The sequence below is a fragment of the Acipenser ruthenus genome, chromosome 26 (assembly GCF_902713425.1).
Source record: "Acipenser ruthenus chromosome 26, fAciRut3.2 maternal haplotype, whole genome shotgun sequence".
In the NCBI taxonomy this organism is placed as follows: Eukaryota; Metazoa; Chordata; class Actinopteri; order Acipenseriformes; family Acipenseridae; genus Acipenser; species Acipenser ruthenus.
Window position 1 is genome coordinate 25803439 of NC_081214.1, and position 17715 is coordinate 25821153.

Below are 17715 nucleotides of genomic sequence, written 5' to 3' on the forward strand. Positions count from 1 at the left end.
TATATATATATCCAGGAGCTTGATTCATTTCAGACAACTGGCAACAGAATCAGTTCTTTGGAATCTACTGTGTAATACATTTAATCTAGCAATTCCTGCTGTCATGGAGAGCGAACGTATGGAACTGCCAGCCTGGCTAAGGAAAGGGCTCCATTGGCTCACCTGGTGGAGTCCTAGCTTTGGAGACATGAGTTTGGAAGTTCAAGTCCCAGGACAGTTCTGAAAGGTAGCAGTTGTTGAACACTTGTACAGTATGTGATTTATAAAAATATATATAATTACAGAATTTATCGTGAAATCTGCACAGGCCAATTTCACACCTGAAACATCAATATCCCTCAACAATACACCAGGAAGATAAGGCTTAGTCTGCTTGGCTGAGCACCCCAAAGGGTTTTCAGGGCATTTCCGCTCCACCAGACCAGCTTGTGAATTAACCGGTGAAATTCGTTATGTGCAGGCTTTGCTTTGCATGTGTTGCTGGTGGCATTGCCTGGCAGGTATTCAGAGGAAAGAAACATTTTTGTTTTAAGTTCATGTCAATTAAGCAAGGTTATTTCCCCTGAGCAATAGTTTTATTATTTAAAAAAAGTCTTTCATCTTTTACATGCTGTGCTGGCTTTCTTTTTCATCTTCTTTTTTTACCACTTTATACCTTTCGTGTTTATAACTAACGTAACATGCACTTAGCTAATTTGCTCATTTTTAAAAAAAAATGTTTATAAACTATAAACCAAATGACATTTTTATGTGTAAGTATTGTATTTTATTTTAAATTCCACTATAGTAATGCTACTTATTTGTGTAGGTTTGGTATTATTTGGAACTGTGTTACTTGTTTTAGGTAGCAAACTAAAGGCCTGTCTTTCTTCATCTACAAAGTGACATTAACATACACCGTTCCCTCGTTATTTCACAAATTTGTTTAATTCACATTTAGGCCATGTTGACTGTAAATAAGACCCATACTATAATTTACAGTCAAGGGCCTGTTACTAATTTACTTTTTAAGTCTAAGTCAAATAAGTCAGATTTACATGCTCTAAAGATTTGTTTTAATGTGTGCAGTTTCTGTGTTGTGGGTTACTACAGCTTAAAGCTGTGAAATTATTTTTAGGGGTTACAGAAATAAGAACTTAAAATGGTCTCGAAAGGCCTAATAGTATCAGGTTCCCTTGATTTTTCCTTTTAGTTCTGCAGATCCTGCCTCTCCCAGCTAAGAAGAAAAGCCACAGCACAGTGGGGTTTACTGCAAGAATGCAGGCACAGCAGTACATATCCGTCACCTTGGCCTGACTTTCATTACACCAGTGTTATTGAGAGATAGATCCTTTCTGTTCCTCAGCCACCCTCCTCAAACCGGGCTAACACACTCTGACACGTGTCTTGCACTTAATTACTTCGGATTTAGTCAAATAGCATACGTTTCTAGTTTTAAAAAGTTATCCATATATATATATATATAGAGAGAGAGAGAGAGAGAGAGAGAGAGAGAGAGAGAGAGACTATGTACTGTACATCTTCATATCGCAACACTTATTCATATATACTGTATATAGCAAGTTAAAATCGTCATTTATGTATTGTGTAGCCTCTCCTATTCTTTTTTTAAAGGTAATGTTTAAAGAATATTTTACTTATCTAACTCATGTCAGCGTGTATCAGTGAAGCTTGTGTGCACGCTGCTAAAAATGACATTCACTGAAGAGAAAAGTAATATGCCCAAGTTACTGTCAGCAAGTTAAAGCTGTGGGGTTTGATTGTCACCGATGTTGGGAAGCAGCACTAAGGTAATTACTACACAGTGGTTGTTCTTGATATTCTTGTCCTGCTACTTCAAAACTTCAATTCTAACCCACACTCAGCCATTTACCACTGTCACTCAATGCATTGTTGATCGTGCACCATTCATTTGCTGTGTCCCCTTTTTAATTTTGTCAGCAGCTCAATTAAAACGTGAGACCTATATTGTATTAAATTATTTTTCATCCAAGCTGAAGACAGAGCAGTTTTTTATTTTTTTAAATGGCAAGTTAATTAGCAAAGTCGATTGGCGGAGTTGTTGTATATTGATTTGATTGCGGATGAGCACTGGGTTAGCTTTAATAATGGCTAGCGAATGGCGACATTTCCTCTCAACTATATCCATTCACAGTGTTTTCGACAAATAACCAAGCAGGGCTGTGAAGGTCAGATTATGAGCAGGACTGAGGGTTCAGAGCGTCGGGAGACACAGGGCTGTTGTTTTTCTTCATGATAAAAACTCAAGTTGACCTTTTCTAATTCACATCTTGGTGAATAAGCAGATGTGATCATCCCTGTGCGACAGCAAGAGCTGTCAGCTTTGGACTGAAGTTCAAGTCACAAGAACCACAGTGTTAATCCATTTGCATTACGAAACATATCTGGTACTGTTCACTGCACTGGCCAGTTATTTACATTTACGCACACACAAACACACTGCAATTACACATTTTCCAATGTTAGTAAAGGTGTTTACTCATAAGTAGTTAGGTCTACAGTATGTTCTCAAAGCTTGTTACAAATAGTAAAAACACACGTCATAAAGCTACCAAACCAGTGATGAATTAAAATTTGGCAAAAATGATACTAATGACTTTTGGGGAAATTGCTTTCAGTTTTCCACCAACAAACAAAGGTATAGGCTTACTTAGAGGTATGCTGGTGCAAGATGAGTGGCTGTTTCTGGATATTTAGCACATCCTCTAATCAAACTCTGGATATTGCAGCTTGCAGGTTAAACAGATCAGGGGAATTTCTTCCTGTGCAAATGCCACCTTTGATACATTTGAACTTGCTTTGGCTAGGTAGACAATATTCCTTAGAACACCCCAGTTAATCACTGTGCACTTTCCAGCATGCTAACCCTTTATAGATGCACTGATTTGATCTTATATACAGTAGAACCAAACAATACAGCACTTTGTTTGCAAACCCTACTGGAACATTTGTGGGTGCCGAGCTAGTTACGTAGGTTTTTTAGCTGGTTATGATGGGTCAAGAAAAAGATATGGTCAATTGTAATGTAAAGTTCCGTAGCTAATTGATCATGTCTGTCTGCAGGGAAATGTACTGTCAAATGAATCCAATAGTCTTTATTCCAAACAATAAACCAGAAACAAATATGTGTTCGAATTCCTAGCTATTGCTGGTCACCAGGTGTTAGCATTTCCAACAGGGATTCAATTTAACATACATCTTTAATCATTGTCTTTCTTAGATATTGCTTCAACAGACCTCTATTTCAAACATACAAGTAACAGCTGTTTAGAGCAAAAAAAAATGGTCTGCATTCAGGATGATATGTAACAGGCTTTCGAAGTCGTCTGATTGTAGGCTTATTTGAAGCTTGTCAGATCTCATCAGTTTGGTAACCACTGAAAGCAACATCCAAAGATACAAAACAGTCAAATGAGGTTCCTAAGGATTGGGTTTACATTGAAGCCAAAATGATTTGTCCTGTGTTTTGTGCCCAAGGATCTTAACGCAGTTATACTGTGTTAGATATGAAGAATAGTTCTTTCAATTTGAGTAGATTTGCATAACATATCATAAAGAGCAGCCCTGTCATTTATAAAAGTGATTGGCCTTTCTTGGGTTGCTTTTCACTTTCTTAAAACGATGCCCTCTGCAATATTATTTATTTATTTTTTATTTTTAGATGAAAGACATCCAGAGGAGACCAAGAACACAATATACCGGAGACAGTAATGAAAATCTCTGTTCCTGGCCGTTGTCTAAGTTGTGGTATTTTGTATAACAAGCAGTACCTATGGAATGCTTTCATTTGCTCCACTCTGGAGTGTGTTCTGCATTTCAACACATGCTTTAAAGTTATTTTAATCTTTTAATTAGTCTGAGCTTTCAGATCGGGGTGACCCATTGTAGCCACATCACACTGAACATGTCATTGCTGAACTAATAAAGCAATAATATAGAATCGTGTTACAGGCTATTTAAACTTTCGGACTTGGCACTGAATGGAATTCATGCACTGAGAGACTTTTACACTGAAGCTTGCCTAACATATTAGTTAAGAATATGGCACTTAATACATACTGTAAATTAAATATTTAGTGGTGATATTTGGTGGTGGTAGTGGGGGGCGGTATGAAGGTGTGTTTCATTACTTGTTTAATATACAGTTTGTATTGTGGGAGATGCAATGAGCATTTGAAATATTGTGGTTGGCATTTCAGTCACTATTCATTATAAAATGCCAGATGACGTAGCGGTAGTGAATCATTTCTGTGCATGCACGGTCTTTAATGAGGAGCCAAGAAGAAAATTGTGAGCCTTCTTTCAAGCATCCAAGCACTTGGAGATGATGAGAATGTTACAAACACAGTCATTTCCATACTATGTATGTCTTTCCTTATAAACAGCCAAACTATTAAGAGCTGGCATGAGCAACAGCGTGTCTAAATGCAGCATGATTAAGGAAGCTGCCAACTGTGACTCACGGGTACAAACAGCCTGGAAGACCCGCCTTCAAACTTACGATATCACTAGCCTGTGCAAGGTTAGAGATGTGTGGACAGATGAAGGGGTTCATTCTATTCTATTCTATACTTTATCCTTATAATACTTGGCAGGTTTTGAGAAATCGTCACCCCAGTCACACATTGTGTTAAAAAAAAAAAAATAGAACAGACACAGAAACAGGTAATAGAAAGAAAAACAAAAACCTAAAAGTTAATCCCGGTGTTGAAAAGATCTTCATTTATAAAATAAAAAAAAACAGAAAATAAATTTCACTTTGAAAACAAAACAGTGTAAAATGTCGGCCCAGCTATTGAAAACGCGAAATGTGTTTATTCAGGCTGTCAGTGCGGCCCATATGCCTCTCTTCAGGACACATCCTGTTTGGATTCTTTTCATACCTCGCTGTGCGCTCTACATGAGAGCGAGACTCGGCCCCACAAAGCGGAGGCTACCAGGACTACAGGCCCCAGCTGGCTCTGGCAGCAGAAGGACCGGAGGTTTTGGTGGGAGAGGATGACCCTCTCAATAGAGCTACATGATCAACCTGTGTTTGTTTGAACAGCTTGGCTTGTTAAGGGCTTACATCTTGGCCAAGTCCGGGCCTAAATTACATCCTGGCAGTTCAGACATGTCGACTGTAACCATGGTGATCGTCCTTGCCAAGGTAAAGGCCTTAACAGATGAACAAGCAATGCACAAGCTCCAGTTGGTCAGTTAGTGGAGCATAAGAAATGCTCGGGAATGGATCCAGGTTAAGATTTACTGATCTTGTGTGTGGTTTTTTTTGTTACTTTTCATGCTGCATCAGCTTAAAAATGATGGCCACAGCTTAATAGTTATTCTATTATTGTAGGGCTACAATTAATTTGGACGACTTATATCGTGTCATAGAGGCACCACTAAAGTGAAAATGATTCCTATCTCTCTTTTTTTGTGTGTGTGGCATCAAAAGTGTCATTTTTTTAAAAGGCTTATACTGTACAAATGGTTCAAAACTTCCTAAGGGAATTCCAATGGAACATCATCGGTATTCCAGGAATTCTAACGGAATGCAGATAGATTTGCGGCCATTATTATAAAGTGTTTATGTGAACTTTAACGAGAGCAGGGGCGATGCTATTTATGGCTGGGGATGCCTAGGCAAGCAGGATTCAAGTTTACTATGGGGCCAACCAGCTGTCCAAAAGGCAGGTTAATCCTTCATGGTTAAAACTAAATCTCCACTGGGACTAATGTTAGCTGCTAGAGAGCTTAACACCACCACCCTGCCAGCAGTTTATCTGTATTTGTACCGGGGCATGTGCTGTACAGCTTCTGAACTTGTAGAGTACAACAAGATGTTACAAAGGATGGTTTACCATTATTATTGAGGAAAATGTATGGCAGAGGAATACAGACTAATTCATGTGGATTGGCACCAAAAATAATGGTGCAACATTGTAAAGTGACCCTTTACATTACAGGGAGCATCTCTATCATCACAGTAATTACACTGTACTAACACAGTCATTACATATATGGTTGCATAGTTCCTATGTAACAGCATGTTACAAAATGGAAAAAAATGTCCAGTTCTGGAATTACACAGTATTTCCACATATGGTTATATATGTACTATGTAATTACCATGTAAGCAACCACACACTACTTAATGTGCAGTGTCAACGTTGATTTTATTCTGTGTGTAACTGTATCCTTCTCATTCTTCAGATCAAGGACATTCTCTGAAAGAAATCTGAAACGGGACCGACAGGCAGGTTGATCACAAAATTATTTTTCTTTTCAAGATTGGTCTTCGATTGCTCTTCATGACAACCACATCCTCTCATTCATCAGACTATCATTCCAGGGGCTCAGGTCATCCTTCAAAGGAATTTAAACTGCCCTGACAGCTGTGCCACCATACAAATTGCCCTGGTTTCATTGAGCTTCGTTATACTGCCAGCGCAACATCTCGTCTCCCTAATCTGAATGTTCATAATGAATCATTTGCATAGAATCCACTGTATACTTAATGGTCATTATTCCGGCATGCCTTTTGCTACCGATTGTAATTGAAAACCTGAACGTCCATCTAGTTACCAGTAAATTCAAAAAGCCCATCTTCCTTCAGAACACAGAAAGGCAGCATCAGCCCTGAATGTTTCTAATTAGGTGTCAGGTTCAGTATATATATGTATCAGTTTGAAGTACGCTGTTAATGCTGTATTTCTTCAATGAGTCTGGATTTCTAATGCAACCATGTGCTGTGTATATTAAAACACAAACACAGAGAACAGTACTGTTTGAAAATGCTGCTGTTACCCACTGTACCACAGCAAAAAGTTGTGAACGTCAGTGTTGTATTTTAAGTGCTGGCAGCACACTGAGGGACGAGTAATGGATTGGTTATTATTGCTACCGGGTGGCGTCATTAGGTGCTAATATAAAGAGGAAATATTACCTATACTTTAATGATTTCCCTATCCCCCAGTGATTTCTGGGAGCTGATTTGTTCTGAGAAAGCGATGCCACTTCACGGTGGCGAGATTACCTCATTATCTGGTCCTTAGTTTTTATCACAGGAACTTGTCTTCTGCATGTTAGGAATAATAAGTTCCTTCCTTGCTTTGTTTTTGCTTTGCATAGAATGTTACAGAACACTTTATTGGTGCAACTAAATGGTTTGGTAAGCTTTTAAATGTGCTAGTATCATGCAGCAATGCTCATTTCCTCTGATGTCCAGATAGGCAGTGAGAATTCAAGGTGAGAAGATGCATGTGAGATTCTCCTGGGGGTGTTTTAAGGGAGGTGTCAAGTTTTTTCAGTGAGGACCATTACACACCAGGTGGTCTACCAAACCCCTGACCTACTCTCAACTATTCAAATCACTATATAATATTTGAATAGGGTCTGGGGCCGTTCTACAAGCATACTGTCTCGTTAAGGATAAAGTACTGTACAGTGCTTGGTTTCTGTAATTTGTGGGTCTTTAAGTAGCTATCAGCATTGGTTTGGAGAAGCTCATACTGTAGCTTTGTCTCATTTTGACACAAAACTTGCTATACATACTGTTGATTTGCTGGATTTATGTTTGTGCAACACAACAACACTAACAAAACCCATTCTTCCCGTCAATGACACTGTATAGTGCAATTTCTGAAGCATAACCAGATTTATTTCCATTTCCACAACATGATGCTCCACGATTTGTGATTCATAATTCAGCAGATGTCTACAGTGGCCAGCATTTAATAATGTTAAATGTTTGGTAAAAATCATCATGTTTTACACAGGGCTGACAACAGATAACAGTACTTCTGCCAACAGACATGATGCATGCACACATGAGCTCATCTTTTTATCCACAGTAACGAGTAGCTAAGCAAGTTATTCAAGCTTCATGATGGCACTCCCAAATAAAAATAAAATGCACATTGGTAAACATGCCCTTGTCCTAATTAGTACCAGCGCTGTGCACTATGTAACTAATTGTTACTAACATTCATTAAGCCCACTTTAACACACAGACACTGACCAGAGGGTTGTGCTGAAGGCTAGTTAAGTGGACATGTCCGTATGCATGAGATGTGAGAAGGACGGCCTGTGGTTTCTGATGCACTGTTGCTCACACTTGAATTTCACACATTTCACACTTTGTTTTCTCCCTTATTGCCTGGCTTCGAGGACCGGAGGGGTGTTAACAGGAGAAGGTGCAGACAGACTGGCACGAGAGGGGAAGGCAGACTGCAGGACCTGTCTCCACATCATCGTCGACGAGTGCTCTCCACCACCCTGTCCCTTCCTGTATAAACTCAAACTTCCTTTAACAAACACATTGCAGAACTAAACATCCTCTTTATAGGCTTAAACCATAGCGCATGTACTGGCCCACAAAGAAAAAAAAATGAAATTAAAGAAAAAGAAAAAAGGGCAAATGATTTTGCTTGATGCGTGTTCCTGATTTATTATTATTTTCCATATTCTTTTGTGGCTTTGAAGCAACAGGGAAAATATATACAGAGAACCTCAACATCTTTAATTCTAATCAAGCAATATTATCTGCCACTGTGACAGGATAAGTATCTTTGTTTTGCTGTGTTTTCTTTTTTTTTTTGCAGAGCAGAAAAATGTTTTCATGTCACATGAAGTTTATGTAACAGTGAGTAATTGTAAGATTAAAAAAGAAAAACAAAAAAAGCACACTTTACATTCTGTATCTTTTCAATGTCTGCTTTTGTTTGAGCTCATCAAAAGAATATATCTCCCCCTCTATTGTATATGTTTTCTGTAAGCTCAATGAAAGGGGAGCCTAACAAAACAGACTCAGTTCTGACTGTTCTATTAGCTCATTGCATCCGCAGGTCCTCTCGCAGCGCAGTAATGCGTGCAAGCAAGAGCCCACAGCCCTCTCAACTGAATTGCAGTAGTTTGTTTTTTGTGTTTGAAATTTTAATGTAAACCTACTTCATGTGACCAGCTCAAACGAGCTCTTCATTTCGCAGAGATATCTTATTGAAGTTGTTATTTTGTACAGACTCCATGTAGGGCGAATGGCTGTAAAGTATATGTGCACTGTGCGTGGCAGGGAAGCATAAACCCTACTTTAATCAAGACTTCAGTAAATTATGTATCATGTGAGAAAAGCTTTACAGAGAAGATTGGAGTCCAACTCTGTTGAGAGAAAAAAAAAGTCTTTAAATAGAAAAGAAAAAAAAAATGTGTTCATTCTACCCAAGAGAGATTTAAAGCAAAACTGCCTTTTAATGTCTAAAATAATAATAATAAAAAAAATAGGCTGCATTTCTGTTCATTTCCAAACATAATGTGAGTTTTAATATATATCTTTTTAATTGATCTTTTGTAAATCAGTCCCTATTGACCAAAGGAAAAAAAATCCTGAACACAGTGCTTAAAGTTTTGTGAATAGGGCCTATTTCTACTGAGAATAAAGCCACCCCACCCCCCTCAACACTGCTTTTAATAGACTGCAACGATCTCTATTGAAAGAGCCTGAGCTAATAAAAGCCCTTTGTGAGGAAGGGACACCAGATTGTGATAGTCAAAGGTGGACTTTGACAGAGGAAATAGCAATAGAAACCACGAAGGCATCAAGCAGGAGTAGGAAGAAAAGAAAAGGAAGGAATACGCTATCTTGAATCTGGAGATGAGAGGTACCTGTCAAAGAAAAGCTTTACTATTAGCAAGTTTCACATGGGATTTAGATTATTATGCAGTAAAAGTACTGCAATGGAACTGTATACCTTTATACTGTCAGCGGTTCCAATCATTCTATAGAAAGGGGAGGGTGTGAATGAAATGTGCACTAAAGTCTGTTTACCTGATGCACTGTTTACCTGATTATATGCACTGTTTTTTGTTTTTTTTTTAATTGAAGTCATTGTATTTACAGAAAGCAGAGGGCAGCTATTCCTAATTTAATGTCATTGTGGTGGGAGTTTGTGCTCCATGGTGATTCCCATTCCAGGTGCTGGAGAGAAAGACCCTAACCAAACATTACAGAGCTGACCATGAAGGAGGCTATGGACTCAGGAACAGCCATTATATCACCCGCTCTACCCAGTCCATCATTATTTAAAGCTTAGAGCAGAAACTCTGGGTTTCCATGCCCCCAAATCCCCATACTTTCTTACAAGAATGAGTTTTATCTACCTTTACTGTACTGTCGCAGTGAAAACTGAAGATGATTATACAGATTTGTCTTTTAACCATTTCAGATTTAACTAGATACTCCCACTGGTCCTGGTAAAATACCCTCAGCGAGTCATTACATCGAAAGCGTAGTGTCTCATCATCACTGTTTGGGCTGGGTTGCAGAACATATTTAAAATGTATTTTAATTAATAAAAACTTTATGCTCATGGCCGTTGGCCAGGTCTAGAAAACAAAAGCCAGATATCCCACCGGTTCCCTTTACAGTTTAATTATATTAACTAGAAATCTGCGTTATCATTTAATATATCCAATCTTCCTATCCAAAGGCCAGATGCAAATGGCAGTATCTCTTCTCAACAAGGCTGCATTTCCCATTAGATATAGCTCATGACTGGCCCCATACTGAGTACCATTGACAGGCACTTGAGTTCAGGATAATGGTGGGGATCGATACAGAATATAGATATGTACACGAAGATATGGGGCCAACAGTGTTTGTTACAGTCTTTGGATGTCTGAGTTGTTTATTTCTGGTTTTGTGACTTTACTGGGTGTGTTATTATTATTATTACCGTTGCATCCTGGTGCAAAAAATCCTGGAATCTCATTTCTCCCCCTGTCTCCTAGCAACTGCATTTCTCCAGTTCCAAGGTTGTAAATGTTTAGTGCCTGACATCTGCAGTTGGATTAAGAGATAATACAGTTCATAATTACTGCAGCTCCACTCACTGAATTGTACATTACTGTTGAAAGCAGCTTTTTAATATGTTATGCAGACAATGCTCCAGTCCTTCAATGCTTTTGATGACCTGTACCTGTAAAGCAAATGCAGATAGTTTTCACCACTCACAAACTCCCAACTCCCATTTATTAATTAAAAATGGCTAGATGTCAATAGCGCTAACTAAAATGTTACCAATCCACTGCAGTGACACAGTTCATAATTGACATGCTCTGATCCCACAAGATCGCCTGACAGCCGTAATTATCCTGAGGTCAAGGTCACTGTTATTGTGTCAAGCAATATCTACACAAGGACATTATATCGCACAGTGAAACATGCCACCGCCAGGTAACAGGTCACAGTTCACTGGCCTCTCTGAATGAGCGCTGTGTTTTTAAAAATGACAGTGCTTTTTTTTTTTTTTTTTTTTTTTTTTTAAATTTAGTCGTTGCCAATTAGTTTTTATTATTTTCTCCCCAATTTGAAATGCCCAATTATTTTTAGGCTCAGCTCACCGCTACCACCCCTGCGCTGACTCGGGAGGGGCGAAGATGAACACACGCTGTCCTCCGAAGCGTGTGCCGTCAGCCGCCCGCTTCTTTACACTCTGCAGACTCACCGTGCAGCCGCCTCAGAGCTACAGCGTCGGAGGACAACGCAGCTCTGGGCAGCTTACAGGCAAGCCCGCAGGCGCCCGGTTAGACTACAGGGGTCGCTGGTGCGCGGTGAGCCGAGGACACCCTGGCCGACCTAACCCTCCCTCCCCCCGGACGACGCTCAGCCAATTGACCGCCACCCCCTGAGAGCTCCTGTCCACGGTCGGCTGTGGAATAGCCTGGACGCGAACCGGCGACATCCAGGCTATAGAGCGCATCGTGCACTCTAGCGAGTGCAAAATGACAGTGCTTTTATGCAAAGTAATCACGTGTGTTCAATGATCTGCTACTCAGGCTGGTACTCCAGTTGGAACACAATGTAGCAATGTAGAGAGGAAGCGCCATTGATCCTGAGTGCCTGAGACACGTGAATGAGTCAAGTCAAAAGGTCACGGTGTCCATTTGGATCCCAGACCAGATAATAATCTACACGCTTTATTGAGTCAAGGTGTATGCATTTCATTGAGCACTGCATATTTACCCCACAGCTGGAAAAACATTTGTCCCAACATTTTGAATTCCTCCCAAAAAGCTGGATATGATATAGAAAACAGAAACAGGGCCACCTACAGTAAAGCAGTTCAGACTCCTCCAGTGGCTCTTATCTATCTGCATAATGAACTCCGGCAGCATTATATCATTGGATATGTGCTTAGTAAGTGCACCCTGCAGTTCAAGTTATTTTAAAGTTTTGCAATGGGCTTTGCTCTGGAGTTGATATTGTATAGAAATAGCAGTAGTATAAAAGGTGTCGGTTTATTGTCTATTTGGTCTATTTGTATTTATATTTTTACAGGGTGAATCCACTGAGATGCAACCTCTATTTTTCCAGCATGTCCTATTCCACGTGGAATACAGGTAAGGGAATTGAAAGACCTTTGAAATAAATGAGCCAGGACAGGGGGCAGGGGGACTCAGAGGTCAACAACACAGCTCTTCCTTCAAACAGTGCCATGGAATCTAAGAAGACAGCACCTCAGAATGTGTTAGTACCAAAATAAACTTTCACACATTCTGTAACTGTGGAAACATTGGACTGCTCAAACTAACCTAAATAATAATGCCTTAGAGGGTGTCCGTTGACCAAGGGACATTCACAAATTCCGTAAAAAAAAAAAAAAAAAAAGGCAGATTGACAAGCGTTTCTTTATCAACATTAAAATCTTTTGAACATTTCTAAACTGATATTATATAGAAAGTGACTGTAATTGGTGCCTTTAGGGAAGCGCTATGACATCATGCCGCTGCTGTCGCACCAGTTCAGACAAACAATTCAGAACACATGTGAGGCTCAGCGCTTGTGGGAAAAGCTAGACGACCCCCACATTCCTGGAGCCGAAGGGGGATTTCCTCCAATCCCAAACTGGTGCTCCCAGGTGCGTGGGAGAGAACACAGAACACCTGCCCCCAACTGAGAGATCGGGAGAGTCACTCGGAAGGCCACCAGAACAAGCACTGGAGAGGCAGCTTCCCTTTGACCAGGAGCAAAGACCCACTTTATTACAGTACTCATTTGAACAGAAAAAGAAAGATAAACTACTGCACTGGGTATTCATTCTCTTTTAATTGAATTAGAAAAGAGGATGTGGACATAGGACAGTGCTCACTTTATGTGCAGAAATATAACACCGCAATACCATCAAATGATCCTAATATAAGTTACTGCATTTTAAGTGGTCATATAACCATATGATACGTTTTAACTGTAACAAGAGATTGCTTTAATACATTGATATTGCAATTTGAATGTATCATAAGTCACATTAAAATGTGAAATCTATTTAAGAGAGACACTAAAAATAAAAAAATAAAACATCAAACAGAAACATCAGAAGAGTGTCTGGCCCAACTCAGCCCATTTCTGCCCAAAGCTTCAAGCAGCCACACACATCCCTCCTTCCAACTGTCTAGTCCAAAGCTCCTCTCCAGGAGGTACCTGGTTCTCTCTCTATAGAGAGCTGCAAACTCAGGTACCATGCAGATAAATCCTATGTGCTTCCGGGTCACGGCCCCACCCTAAACAAACCTCTCACAAGCTTCTTCCTGTTGCAGAGCATCACTAAACAATTAAACAAGGCTTGGACACTGCAATCGGTTCCTGACTCACGGTTTATGAGGCATCACATCATTGGGCATACCCCATTACAGTCTCCTCCGTAGAGCCATAAACTCAGTCACTATTCAGGGAACTCAAGAATAAACAGCAAAACGGACCCAATAAAAGGTTTCTATTCCCTTTGCGAGAATAGGACGACAACCAGGAAGGAAAGGAAAAGGTGTGGCATTTCACTGCGTTTAATTTATCAGTTTTACAAGCAACAACAAGGTGTTTAGGTAAACAGGTCTTTATTATCACTGGCCTGCTAATTACCTTCCTCTATCGGAAATGTCAGCTCAGCCTCCAGACAGAGCTGTTTTAAAACTCAATGCCGCTTTCAGTGAGTTGTGATCCACAGCATTGCCTTTTCACTGAATTTCCAAGCAACAGAAACTGGTACAGCAACATGGGGAAGTCTCCCTGTATTGCGTGCCAACTCACAGAAAAATGAACGACTTTTTTAAGGACCGTTTTGTTAAAGAATCTTTTAAGCCAATTTGAATAAAATTAGGTTTGCCGTTCATGTAGCTTTTTTCAAATGTTATTAATCTCATAACAGTTAAGAAAACGAAAATACTATACCTGCAATGACTACTCGGAATTATAGAATCAAACAATGCTTATGGGATCCAACTCACCCAGGCATTAATGAGCAGCATCTGGCTAAAAAAGGCTCACTTAGCTGTCAATGCCACTGGTAAAGATCTACTATACAGTACTGTACCCTTTACCTTGCTTTTTCCAAAGGAAAGGCACAGGGTTTCAGCTCAGACAATTTGGCAACAGTGTAATGGACAGATGGCAGCCTGTAGAAACTGGCTGAGGTGTGCCAAACTGGATACAGAGTCCTGTGTTGAGCTGTGACCAGCTTGCTCTGTGAGGGGGAGAGGAGGGGGATACAACAGGAGTGATAACAAATAAACTAACAGAGCTATGAAGAATGGTATTGCAATGGCACACTCGGGCTGCAGAGTTGAATTAGTATCTAAACACTGCATAACATTCTAGCAAGTAATAATGCATAGAGGCACACTGTAAAGCACATCTAAGCATGATTTACTCACTGTAAACTTTTCAATGGAACTACTGCTAACAGAACAAATAATGTGTCTATTGGTAAATATATATACATAAATGTAATTATTTAATCAAAAAAATAATTTGAAAAAATAATTTAAAAAACACCAGCTAAACCCCAAAGCATATGAACATAAACCCTGACAGATAACCTTCCCCCATTTTCTCTTGGACAGTCCGCCCTCACTGGACTACCAAATGCACATCCATGTCCAAAGTAAATCTTTAACATCCTAGCATTATTGAAAATGCATTTGCTTTGTGAACAGTTACAGTCTTGGGTATACTTAATACTGTGCAGCCGGTCTCGTCTCTTTGAATCCAGCTGTTTCTGGCCAGGACACCAGCAAAGCCCGGCCAAGAGTTAGAAGAACAAAGCCAAAATCCCTCCGTTCACTGTACTGTCTCTGTCCCTGCACAGCTTCAAAGACATGGAGGTAAACATTTGTTAAAAAAGAAATGATTGTATTAACTCAGACATACTGTGGGAATCCTTTTAATTCACCAGCTTTCCCAGAACAAGACCAAGTGCACTTAACTATTCATACACCGAACGAAGCACCCCATCAGTAAACTTAACACAAAACCTGAAAAAAACAAAGGCATGAGAGTGTTTATACTCATGATCCTCTATCTGTAAACCTTAATGACATAAGACAAGCACAGTGTAGTAGGAAACTTAGCCACTTCTGTGACTGGGACCAGCAGTGTCACATACCCAGCTGTAATCAAGCACATATCTGTGTACATTTTATTTCAGTATTGGCTGTGCTAGCGTTTCTTCAGGGGTAGGTGAATGCTAGACAAAGACCTCCATAATCCAATTCCCTTTCACTTGTCTGGATCAGAACAAGCTCTTGCATTACATCTGATCGTTATCGCCTGTCCAAAGTGTAAAGTAAAGCATTGTGCTGCGAGCTAACCTGTTCTAGGAAGAGATAAGACTTCAGACTCAAGGACTATCAATCTGTCAAAAGTGAGCTGACAGATCGGTTTCTCTCTCCAGGTCGACCCCAGTAAAAGTGTTTTTGGTTGGTTTTTTGCTAGCTCGTTTTATATCACGTCATCCCGGTAGCTTTACAGTGAGTCATTAGGGGTTCATTGTGCTTGAATTTAGCGCCACTCAACTTGGATTGATTAAAGGGTAAGTGTTTTTTTATTGTATTTTTTTTTTATGACATGTACAATAGTTTACATGGTTCTCTCATATCCCATTTTAAAGAAGATACATTCTTCAACTTGGTCCCTAGTAGTAGTATAAATCAGGTTGAGACAGGACAGTAGACAGTTTGCATGATTTAGTTAAAGACAAGCAACCAAGTCAGATTCATTAGGTTCAGATAATGCCAGATGGCTCCGAAGACATAGAAAAAACTGTTTAAATGTAATATTAAGCAATGTAACTGATTTTTTTATTTTTTTTTAATTTAGTCGTGCTAATTATTTTTATTATTTTCTCCCAATTTGGAATGGCCAATTATTTTATTATGCTCAGCTAACCGCTACCACCCCTGCGCTGACTCGGGAGGGGCGAAGATGAACACACACTGTCCTCCGAAGCGTGTGCCGTCAGCCGACCGCTTTTTTTCACACTGCGGACTCACCATGCAGCCACCCTAGAGCTACAGCGTCGGAGGACAACGCAGCTCTCGGGCAGCTTACAGGCAAGCCCACAGGTGCCCGGCCAGACTACAGGGGTCGCTGGTACGCGGTGAGCCGAGGACACCCTGGCCGACCTAACCCTCCCTCCCGCCCCCTGGGAGCTCCCGTCCTCGGTCGGCAAAGGAATAGCCTGGACTCGAACTTGCGACGTCCAGACTATAGGACCCATCCGGCACTCTACGCAAGTGCTTTTACTGGATGCGCCACTCGGGAGCCCAGCAATGTAACTGATTTTAAACATCTTATAACCCTTTCAACTTTATTGCTGTATTTTTGTAGTTTTACCATGCTTTTCCCATGGTTATACTATGCATTTACTGTAGTTTATCCTGGTTTGCTATATTTTTAAATAAACTTTACCATACCTCTCCAGACTTTACAATGTTTACCTATGCTTTACCATGCTTTCACTATGCTTTATTACACTTATTACACTTTGCTACGGTTTTACTAAGGGGAACTTTTATAAGGGAAAGTAAGGGAAAAGTAAAACAAAAAGTCTGGTAATGTGAGCAGACAGATTGTGAGATGTTTTGCACTATATAAGCAGAAACGAATGGTAAACCTCTATAATACTGTAACTGCACTCTACTCACACAAAGAAATACAGACCTTAAGGGCTAGTCCCTGATCAAACTCCTCCTTTCACTGTCTCTTTTAGTTCCTGACGTTTAGAATCAAAGTTGGTGGCATTAGTCTTAATACCTACAGACATGAAGTAGATCTGTCTGCAACCTAATTCCTTTTAGTTCTACCTGATCTCTTATACAATGCCCCGCCTTTTAATCTGGACAGCCCTACAATCTCAGGGCCCTTGTTTGTAGCGACAGCTGTAAGCACAAGTATTTTAATGACCGGGCCATTACTGAACAATACAACAAATGGTGAATTGTATAAAGTACTGCAGTAACTCTGCCTTAATCTGAACCCCACCCCCACTCCACATAGCATACAACCACACACCCCAAACCATGTTGTAAAGTTCTTATACTGGAAAACTAAATCAGAGCTGTATTAAAAAGAAGAAAAAAAAAGATTAAAAACAACTAAAAACAGGCATGCCAAGAAATTACTTCTGGCCCTTGCGGGTAAGTGGATTTAGGAAAACTATGGAAAGCACAACTAGTGATTTTGCTGTGGGCAAGCCTGACATCCAAGCTGGATTGTCAATTTATCTTTCCTAGTACATTGCGAGTGTTCCGCCATGACCTCAGTTCATCCCGGGTGAAAAATTAAATTGCTTGTTTCTATCCAATCTACCAGGAGGTACCCCTAGTAGACAAAGTTATTGCACTCCTGCACCCAGGGGCCCCTTCCCCACCAAAACAAAATATCTG